The sequence below is a fragment of the Bubalus bubalis genome, chromosome 5 (assembly GCF_019923935.1).
Source record: "Bubalus bubalis isolate 160015118507 breed Murrah chromosome 5, NDDB_SH_1, whole genome shotgun sequence".
Lineage (NCBI taxonomy): Eukaryota > Metazoa > Chordata > Mammalia > Artiodactyla > Bovidae > Bubalus > Bubalus bubalis.
The window spans coordinates 113,237,497-113,247,822 of NC_059161.1; the positions used below are offsets into that span (position 1 = coordinate 113,237,497).

Below are 10,326 nucleotides of genomic sequence, written 5' to 3' on the forward strand. Positions count from 1 at the left end.
CCTATGCTATCAAAGTCTACTGAAGAAAACAGCTGCTAATCCTTGACATTCGTCAGATGCGTTTACAGTCAATAGTGAATCTATGTATACTGTGCAGACAACACACTAAGGCCAGCACAGAAAGGGAAAACACTGCTGAACAAGTCAATCTAAAGACGGACTAAGACGAGACTTCCCTGGTGGTCCAGTGGTTAAGACTTTGCCTTTCAATGCAGGGGGTGTTGGTTCAACTCCTGGTCAGGGAGCTAAGATCCAACATGCCTTGTGGCCAAAAAAACAAAACACAGAACAGAAGCAATGCTGTCACAGATTCAATAAAGACTTTAAAAATGGTCCACATCCACAAAAATATCTTTAAAAAAATAAAATAAAAGAGAGACTAAGAGAAAGAGAAATAGAGATGAATGAATTCCCATTAAAGTCTGAGCCCAACTGTAGCATAGCTTCTGGTGATTGGAAAATGATGTGAGGGTTAGGAAAAGAAAATAAAAGGAACATAACTACTGAACTCAAGCCAACATCAAAGACTCTAATGACAGTTGAGCCTGCCTGGCTGCTTCTTGGTCTCTCCCTAGAAAACAAAAAGTTACATAACCAAAGAAGATTCTTCCAACTAACACTTCCTCTGTGGCCCACTTACACCCTATCAGCCACCTCAGTGTGCATCTCCATACAGTAAACTGGGCTTCCACCCCAGCTGGGTCTGGACAGGTCTCTGTCCAAAGTGCTGCTTTATTCTACGGACTGCTATAGGGACGACGGTATGAAGACAACCGGCTAGAGCACAGTTCCAACCTCACGCCATTCTAGAGGCTTATTCTATGAAGAATCACCACACACTAAATTTTAGGAATGAAGCCAACTCCAGATAATCCTGAAAACGGACATCACAGCATCATAATATCCCATCTTCACAAACAGCAGTGTTCAAAAGGAATTCACACCAATGAGTGCTTGAAAAACTTTGAGGTCATGTTGTAGCAGCAATTAAAGCTTCTATTTCTCAAGTACAAGGATCAAATGTCAATATTCTAAGAGTCCAATTTACCCAATAAAGAAAAATATATTAATGAATCACAATCATCACTACCCAAAAATATTACAACAAATTTAATTACTGATTCAAACTAGCATATTTTCTGGATGCTAAGACCCACAATACTCTAGCACCATATGCTTTTTCTTCTTCCAATAGAAATACAAATATAGACAACGTTTACAAAAGCAACCAATGTATCAGAAGTTACTCCCATTCATATTGACTTAAAAGGTCTAAATCTGTGCCAAGTAAAACTCTGAAAGAATGGAAAATAAAAGAGATGCTCACAACAATGCAATGTGGCCCAGCTGCCAGCTATCCATGTAACATCATGCCGTGCCCCAAGCAGTTTAAAAGCAGATTGCAATTCTGCATGCAGATCAAAATTATAATTATCCAAATTCTATTTCCTAAAAGATAACTATCAAACTGGAACCCAAGCATCCTCCTGGGGTCGCCTCCTCCCGTCCACCTTCTTTAAGCTTCAGCCAGAGAATGTGGAGTTATAAAGGGTCCAGAAGTAGACTATAGCTAAGCAATCTGGTTTGACTTTCTCGCTCTACCGTTTCTGTTCATCTGTTTGCGAAATTTTTAAACATTAATATTTAATCAAGTCACCAAAATGAGAAAGGCAAGACGGGGACGGGGTGGCGGGGAAGACCAAGGGAGGAAAAAGGCACTAAAGTCACCAGCACCGTCCAATGTACAGAGGCAACTTCAGCCAATTAGAAAGATGAGAGGGAAAACTCCACGGGCGCGACAGCGAGCACGGCGGGGAGCGGGCACGGCCAGGGCGCCCCGGAGCCCCGGTGCCTCGGGCCCGGAGCGCCGCAGCAGGCCGGGAACCGCCCGGCCCGATCCGCCGAGGCCGCGGGGAAGTGGTGGGCGCGAGCGGCTGCGGCCCGATCGCGGTCCGCCCCGGGAGGCCGAGGAGGGAGCCGGGTTGGGGGGTGGAAGGGGGAGGAAGGGGGAAACCCGAGATGGCCTTCCAAGAACATTCGATCCCGAACCTTTACTTTAAAAAGAATTTCTCCCGAAAAGGAAAGCCAGGCCCCCCAGCCCTTCCCTGCGGCGCCTGCCCACGTCACCGGCGCCCCCGGCCCTCCCGCGGCCCCCGCCTTACCGAGCCCCGCGGCCCCGCCGCGCCGCCGCGGCGTCGCTGCGCCCCGCTCGCCGCTCCGTGTCTGCCCTGCGGGGCGCCGGGCCCGACGCCCTCCCCTTCCTCCTCCTCCTCGTCCTCGTCCTGGTCCCGATCCTCGCCGCCGCCGAGCGCCGCCCGCGCGCCGAGCTTAGCGCCTGGCCGCCCAGGGCAGCCGCGGGGGCTCGGCCGGGCGCCCCCTGCGCCAGCGCCTCATCCCGCCGCGCCGCCCCGTCAGGCTCGGGGGCGGGGACGCCGGGCTCCCGGCCGCGGCCTCGGAGTCCTCCTCCCCTTCGACCCTCACCGCGATCGCCCTCCCCCGGCCGAGACGGCCCCGGGGATGCGGTCCTGGGCTCCGAGCCCCTAGCCCGCCTCCTCCGGGCCGCCCCCGCAGCGCCCCCGCCCCGCTCGCGGCGCGCGCCCGCTGGAGCCCGCCGCCGGGCCGGGCCTCCGCCTCCCGCGCTCCGCCTCCTCCTGCGCCCGCGACGCCCGCAGCGGGGAGAAGAGGCGCGCGGCCGCGGCCCCCGGGCACGAGCACGCGCGAGGAGGGCGGGCGGAGCGCGCGCGTGGCCGAGGGCGGCGGGGGCGCGCCCGGGCCTCGCCTGCTGTTGTCCCGGGAGCGCACGTGCGCGGCGGGGGGGCGGCGAGGGGTGGGCTGCTCGCGCTCCCCCTGGGGCTCTGGGGGTCGGCAGGGCGCCGGAAGGGTGCCGGGATGCACCCTCAGGGGTTCGAGCGAGGTCTGCCGCCTCGGCTTCTGCACCGTGCTGCGGTGCAAAAACACAAACCCTGCTGCAGCAGCAGCGACGCCGGGAAGAGCCATCCTCCGAGACTACGGCAGTGGCTCCTTTCCACTCACAGCTGACCCCGGGGTGCTGTCACCGCGCCGCGGAGCAAAGGGGGGCGTTGCCGCAAGTCGGGAAGCTCCCTGCCTCTCCATCCTTTGCGCATTTTGGTCTAAAATCAACTCGCATCGGTTATTATTTGGAATCTGGGCCTAAAAGTTCTATTGCTTGTCTTCATTCAGAGTTATGGACTGGAAGATTGGAAGTGACCTGGCAAGGGAGAGGAAGGACAAGAAAGGGTAAAAGAGCAGCAACCCCGGAAGGTCCGTGGCCAGGAGACACGTGAAGCCCTGCGTGTGTATGGCACTGCCCTTGGTTCTCCCTCCTACTCCTTTTGTTCAACCTCTAAAGGCTGTGCATTACTTCGACCTGCAACAAGCGGTCTGTGTAACAGAACAGATCTGGACATGCTACCCTTTTCTGTTTTGATCTTTTTGTTTTATATATGTACCATTCACTCCTTCTGACTCCTTTGGGATCTGAATATTGGGGAGGGGGTTAGCCTACATAATTTAACTCAGTACTCAAATCCACCCATGCCAAATACTGCATCGTCTAATGTCACTGCAGTTTTTCGGGTCCACTCAGCATATAGTCATGTCAGTGGGAGTCACTGAATATAAAACGTGGCCTTGACCACAGTTAGCAGCATTTCAAGGGCACGGATGTGAAGCAGGATTTCAGCACATCCTGGAGAGAATTTAGGGAGTGAACATGTACAATAATCTCACTCCTGCCAGCTTCAGTATAATCAAGGGTTCTTTAATGATGGAGATTCAGAATGTTTTCTAGCAGAGAAGGAGGGAAGGGATGGAATGAGATTCGCATAGAGGCACAGACTTGGATGGGAAAATTTAAAGACATGTACATAAAAGAAATGTATCCTGGTAGGCACAGTGTTAAAGAATCTGCCTGCCAATGCAGGAGACTCAGTTTCTATCCCTGAGTGGGGGAGATCCCCTGGAGGAGGGCTTGGCAACACACTCCAGTATGCTTGTCTGGGAAATCCAATAGACAGAAGAGCCTGGCAGGGTGCAGTCTATAAAGTCAGACACATCTTAGCAACTAAACAACAACTCAACATCCTGGTTTGGTAGCCATCTACTTGAAACAGGTAGACTTAGGATCTGTAATGGTCTTAACAGGTACTTCCTAAGTGCTGGAGAAACAGCCAGGTGAGTGAAGAAAACTAGAGACCTGTAGCTTCACCCAAACTCATAGTTTAAAAATTACTCTTTCTCCAAACTGCAGGAGTTCCATTGGTTCACCTTTTGACCACAGAGAGCTATCTCTGCTAGAGAGGGATGAGTGTACAGAGAGGGTTTAATAGCGTGTGTTGTTCCTAGGGGATTGGTGAGCATGAAACAGAAATCTCCTTTGATGTCAAGAGGTCAGGATGGGACATTAAACCAAGCCACCATGAAAGATGAATTTTGCCCAAGGCTCTCATCCCTTTGTTGTTGTTGTTCAGTCGCTAAGTCATGTCTGACTCTTTGATCTCATGGACTGCAGCTTGCCAGGCTTCCCTGTCCTTCACTGTCTCCCAGAGTTTGCTCAAACTCAAATTCATTGAGTTGGTGATGCCATCCCACCATTTCATCCGCTGTCGCCCCCTTCTGCTCTCAATCTTTCCAGTGAGTGAACTCTTCGCATCAGGTGGCCAAAGTATTGGAGCTTCAGCATTAGTGCTTCCATTGAATATTCAGGGTTGCTTTCCTTTAGGATTCAATGATTTGATCTTATGGTCCAAAGGATATCCCTGACTACTCTCAACTAAGATCATGGCATTCCAAATTCTTTTGAAAGGCCCTCACATCCCAGAGTTTGGCCATCATACCCCAGGATTCAGCTCTACTGGCCAAATATTAAATAGTATATGTTCAGCTGGTAGAGAGGGTGAGTAATACCTACAGGAACTGGGATCTATGCGTATGTTGGATAACACATATTCCCTTTTAGAGTCTCAGAACATCTTGGTAGCTTTCCCCACATTGGTATTCTATCAAGTTCAGAGAAAGAACAAATGGATTCCTCCTGTGTATTCCAGATGTCAGGGGTGTTTGAGCAAGCTCAAGGGTGCTGATGCTTCTTACTCTAGTTCTAAGTCAGCACTCCCCTTCCTTGGAAAGAAGCATCCAGAGAGCCTATGAATAAGTAGTTGCTCTTGCTATGCCTGCTGTGATTTCTGGGCAACTCTGCAGCCATCTGAACTTCGTGTTTCAGAGTTTGTAACCGATTACCTTTGTCCTAAGAACATCTTTAGTGATTCAAGACATATATTCCAATAATTGCAACATTCCTTAAAGAAGAATAAGCCTATCTGAATATAAAATGCTCAATAACTGCATCTGTTTTGGTTTGGTTCAGTATTCTCAAGGTGAGAGGCGGGGGTTGGGGAGGGAAATGGCAAATTCCTTCTGTCTCTGGAGCTGTGGGAGGCCTCAGCCTGGCCTCCTTTCTCGGCCTTGGCACTGTCGTCTTCCGGACAGTAGCATCTGGGCTCACTCCTGGCATCTAGGATCTGTTGCACTGCAGTCCCCTCCAGGCACTGAAGCAGCGTCACGGTGCAGACAAGTTGAGCCAGCACGGAGGGCGGCCACAGAGACGATTGCATTGCTTGCCTAACCTTGAGTTTTAGAAAGAGTCTGGGAATTTGAACAAGGGGGAGAGAGGGAGCTTATTCTCATCCCCAAATTGAAGGCTCAGCAGCTGGCTTGAAAAAAAATAAGTTGAGAAAAATAAGCCAACCATGCTTAGGAGAGAATTTTCCCAAAGTGACCCTTGACATTGCCTTTTTAATGTATTTTCTTCCTGGCCAAAGGGGCCAGCTCCATATTGTGTCCCTGTTAAACAAAATGCTGCTGCTGCTGCTGCTGCTGCTAAGTTGCTTCAGTCGTGTCCGCCTCTGTGCGACCCCACAGACGGCAGCCCACCAGGCTCCTCTGTCCGTGGGATTCTCCAGGCAAGAATACTGGAGTGGGTTGCCATTTCCTTCTCCAATGCATGCATACATGCTAAGGCGCTTCAGCCGTGTCTGACTCTCTGCAACCCCATGGACAGCAGCCCAGCAGGCTCCTCTGTCCATGGGATTCTTTAGACAACAATACTGGAGTGGGTTGCCATTTCCTTCTCTGGGACAACAAAATAGATATTTGAAAAAAGGTATGTTGTCTGCATGTAGCATCCTCCCAGCTAATCTGCATGCCCATGAAGTAAACTCTCTCAACACTGAACCCTTTACAAGAATAAACTACTATTAGGCAACATTTTAGGAAGTGGTCAGTAGTGCTAAATCTTCAGGGCAATCGTTAAAATGATACATTTACCATCTTCTGTCCTCTCCTGGTCACATTTTGTTTCATTAGCCTCTATTAGAATAATTTAGAACTTAAGGCTGCACTCCCACAAAGATTTTTTCAGACTCTGAACTGTAACACCAGCTGTACCTATCTACATATCTACTTTTTAATGTTTAGCCAGATAGTAGCTCTTTTTCTGTCTTTTCCAAAGGTTCCTTCTCCCTTTCCAGAATTCTTAATGTCGACTTGCCCCAGGGCTCTGACCTTGTGCCTTTCCTCTTCTTTCTGCCCCCTCCCAGGGCAGTCTCCTACAGCCCTCTCCTTTAAATAACCTCCATTCACGATTGTATATCTTTAACCCTGACCTCTCACCAGCACTCCAGGCTCCTATGTCCAGCTGCCTCGGTGACACTGCTCTTTGAATATCTCAAACTTCATGTGTCCAAAGCAGAACTCATTAACTTTCAGCATTAAAACCGAAGCCCAAAATTGCTTCCTTCAAGTTTTCCTTGTCCCAGGACAAAAACAATTCTCTCAAACACCACATTCATTTTAGCAGGACCTTCCACTTCTACCTTCAAAACATACACTGAATCCAATCTCTTCCCTCCTTCCTAACTGCCGACACCCGCATCTGCCTCCTCCAATCTCTCTCCTGGCTGACTGGTCTCCTTATTTTAGGTAGCCATGAGTGTGAGCATGCGTGCTCAGTCATGGCGGACTCGGCGACCCCATGGACTGAAGCCCCGAAGACTCCTCTGTCCGTGGGTTTCTCCAGCAAGAATACTGGAGTAGGTTGTCATTTCCTCCTCCAAGGGATCTTCCCGATCCAGGGATTGAAGGCACATGTGTCGAGTCTCCTGCATTGGCTACTTCTGTTCTTAAGACGTGATTATTCTTGCTCAAACTCTTCAGTGCTCTGTGCTTCTAATCATACACACATTTCAGCCACTACTCACCTCTCCACTCACTCTGCTCCAGCTATGTGATCAGCCTCCAGCTAGTCCCTAAACCAGGGAGGGGCACCCTCTCCTGGCTTTTAAATTAACCTTTTCAGTTGCTGTCTAAAATAGTTCTGGGGACTTCCCTGGCAGTCCAGTGGCTAAGACTCCATGCACCCAATGCAGGGGTCTGGGTTCGATCCCTGGTCAGGGAACTAGATCCCACATGCTGCAACTAAGGGTTCCTGTGCCGAAACTAAAGATCCTGAATGCTGCAACTAAATCTGGCACAGCCAAATGAATGAATTTTTTAAAAATTAATAAATAAAAGAAATAGTTCTGCCTTCTCTGTCCCCTTCACTCCATGATTGTGTTTTGTAATTGATTTTTTTTTTTATCTCTTTCACCAAAATGAACATTCCATTAGGGCAGGAATTTGTTTATTCACCTTTGTATCCATGTTGCCAAATAAATGCATAAATGGTATCGTCAGAGTAAAGAATCTATATCCTCACTTATTTTCTGCTGTTCTTTATTGCTATAGATGTGCCTTTATTACAAGTGGGAAAAGTGCAAATTAAAAAATTATATTATTTGCAATTTACTGCAAATCAAATCAAAACAAATTATGCCAAAAATCTAAGTTTATATCAGGAATCAGCAGAGAAGGGTATGTATTAATGAATAATTTAATGACTTTAAGGAAAAAATCGTAGTCTAACCTTGCAATTAGATTTTTAATTTATAAATGTTAAAGACACAGAAAATCAAAGGCAAATTATATGAAGTGACTTTTCATTTCCAACTGAAATAACATGTTGGAAAGAAATGTGGTAAACTTAAGGAACTAGTTGTCCCTTTCCTTTTTCATCTTGTCCCACCATGCAACCTTAAATAAGTCAATTAACATCTGTTTTTTCCATCTGCAAAATGGCCCTGCTTGATTTCTTCTCTACTTTGGTATCATAAAAGTAGGAAAATTAAATTATTATGAAAAAGCTTTGGAAGAAAGGAAATCTGGAAATTACCCCTGATTATTATGTTTTCCAAACTCCTTTTGTCTAATGTTTTGAAATGAAGATGAAATGAGTGGCATGTGAGATCTTAGTTCGCTGACCAGGGATGGAACCCATAAGACCCATGAAAATCACTCAGCATTTCTAAAATGACCAGAAAAGATGTCCTAAGATAGCAAAGCAAGATGGTCATACGAATGTATCACCCACTGTCTAAGCTCTACAGAGTCCATTTCTAAGATGTGAACTTAGACCAGGAAGTGAAAGGAATCTCATTGAAATGTAACCTTTGTAGAAGTATTAATTCCACTTCTTTGCAAGCAAAATTTCGTAGCGGCTCATGAAAGAATGAACAAAGAGACAACTCTAACACTTCTCTGTATGAGATCCTTAAGGGACAGTGAAATGTTTAGACGAGGAATCAGGTCTCAAGGAGCTTTTGAAGCTGTATCTCTCAAGCATGCTGCTTTATTTAAAATATATGTTTAATTGAGGTGACTTGGAGAAAGCTAAATCTCCCATTGGCAGCTGTGGCAGTGGTGAGATGTCACTACTCCTTATGAGAAAACACACACACACACACACATGCATGCTCACTCAGGCTCACACAGTATTTCACTGTGAACACTGCGTCTGCAGCCCTCCCTCCCAGCCCTGCCTGAATCAGCACTCCAGGCAGCTGTGTGGTGATGCTCCCCAGCCCCAAGCCTTTTATGAGATCTAAAGAACTGAAACCAGTGTTGAGGAAGCGCATGGGAAAGTGACTTGGGAAAGCTCGGGTTCAAAGGAAGGTCATTCAACTCCAGGGCTGCTGCTTTCCCAGGGTGCTCCCTGCCATTCCCCTCCCACGATTTTGTCCTTTCTGGCTTCCAGTTTCCAGAATTCAATGCATTTTAGAAGGTCTAAAGCATCTGTTTCTCTGCTATATTCAAAATACATGTTGGCTGAGAACACACCTATGTTTCTGAAACTTACTGCAGTCAACACTAAGTTTCCTGGGCAACTTGAGAAGAATAATCCAATATGCCATTTTATTATTTAAAAAAAATTTTTTGCACTTGGCTTTGGAAGTTATTTTGTGTTTAAGTATGAATGATCCCTAAATATGTTGGAGGTTAGAGGTCATAATGCATCAGACAAAACAATAACGACCCTATCAAAATATTATTCCCCTGTTCCCCACTCAATTTTTTCTCTTATGGGTTTCATGCTGAAAACAAACAGCATTACTCCTCAGTGATATAAAAGGCCAGTCTCAAACAAAGTTGATAACAGACTCAAACTTACCAGTTCACTCCTTCTTTCCTGAGTCATGATCTAATTTTAAAAGTATTTCTCTTTAGTTCTTGATGAATTTTAACAAAACAGCAATGGCAACCATCTTACTCATGGCAACAAAATACTTTGTTGCAGAGTTCTACAACAGTGATAGAGAGGGTCAAGCCTCTGAGAAAGTTATTCTTAGGTAATTCAGTTTTCTGTTCTTTGTGGTTCACCTTTCAAAGTCTAAGGCTTTATCAACAGGTGTGAGGCACTAATCACAGTGAGAGAGACTGAGGCACAGACAGATTCAAATTCTGCCTGAAATTCAACCTGTACTTGATCTTTATTATCTCTCTTTTTATTTTTTCAAATATTTATTTTTACTTTATTTGGCTGCACTGGGCCTTAGTTTCGACATGCGGGATCTGTTTCCCTGACCAGGGTCCCTGGCACTGGAAGCGCTGAGTCTTAGTCACTGGACCACCAGGGAAGTCCCTTATCTTAAAAAAAAAAAAAAAAAAGAAAATGGGTGTTGATGGTCAGGTCACATAAAACTGGACAAAAATGTTACTGAAGGATAATGATACCTGTACATTATAGGAGAGAGCCCATCCAAACAGAAATCTCTGTCTTCTGTTTTTTCTCCCCACTCTCCTAACTGGAGGGGAAAAAACTGGGCGGAGTGGGGGTGGGGGGTCCTTGCCCTTGCATTCCCACCCCTACCTCCAGTAACCGTACCTGGTGCAGCTGACCTCAGCTCTTTCCACAAGACGTGAAAAACTAGTCCA

General features: G+C 47.0%; 1 protein-coding gene across 2 annotated transcripts in view; it reads right to left on the reverse strand.

Annotated features, from left to right (window-relative positions):
• ARHGAP32 (Rho GTPase activating protein 32) overlaps positions 1-2,259 on the reverse strand; it is a 209,800-nt gene extending 207,541 nt beyond the window's left edge. The window contains exon 1 of one of the 2 annotated variants that reach the window (XM_025286409.3): positions 2,163-2,259. The gene's annotated coding sequence lies outside the window, so the exon portion shown is untranslated. The remainder of the gene's footprint in view (positions 1-2,162) is intronic. The other variant, XM_044943564.2, reaches the window with a different exon arrangement.
• Between the last annotated feature and the right edge of the window lie 8,067 nt (positions 2,260-10,326).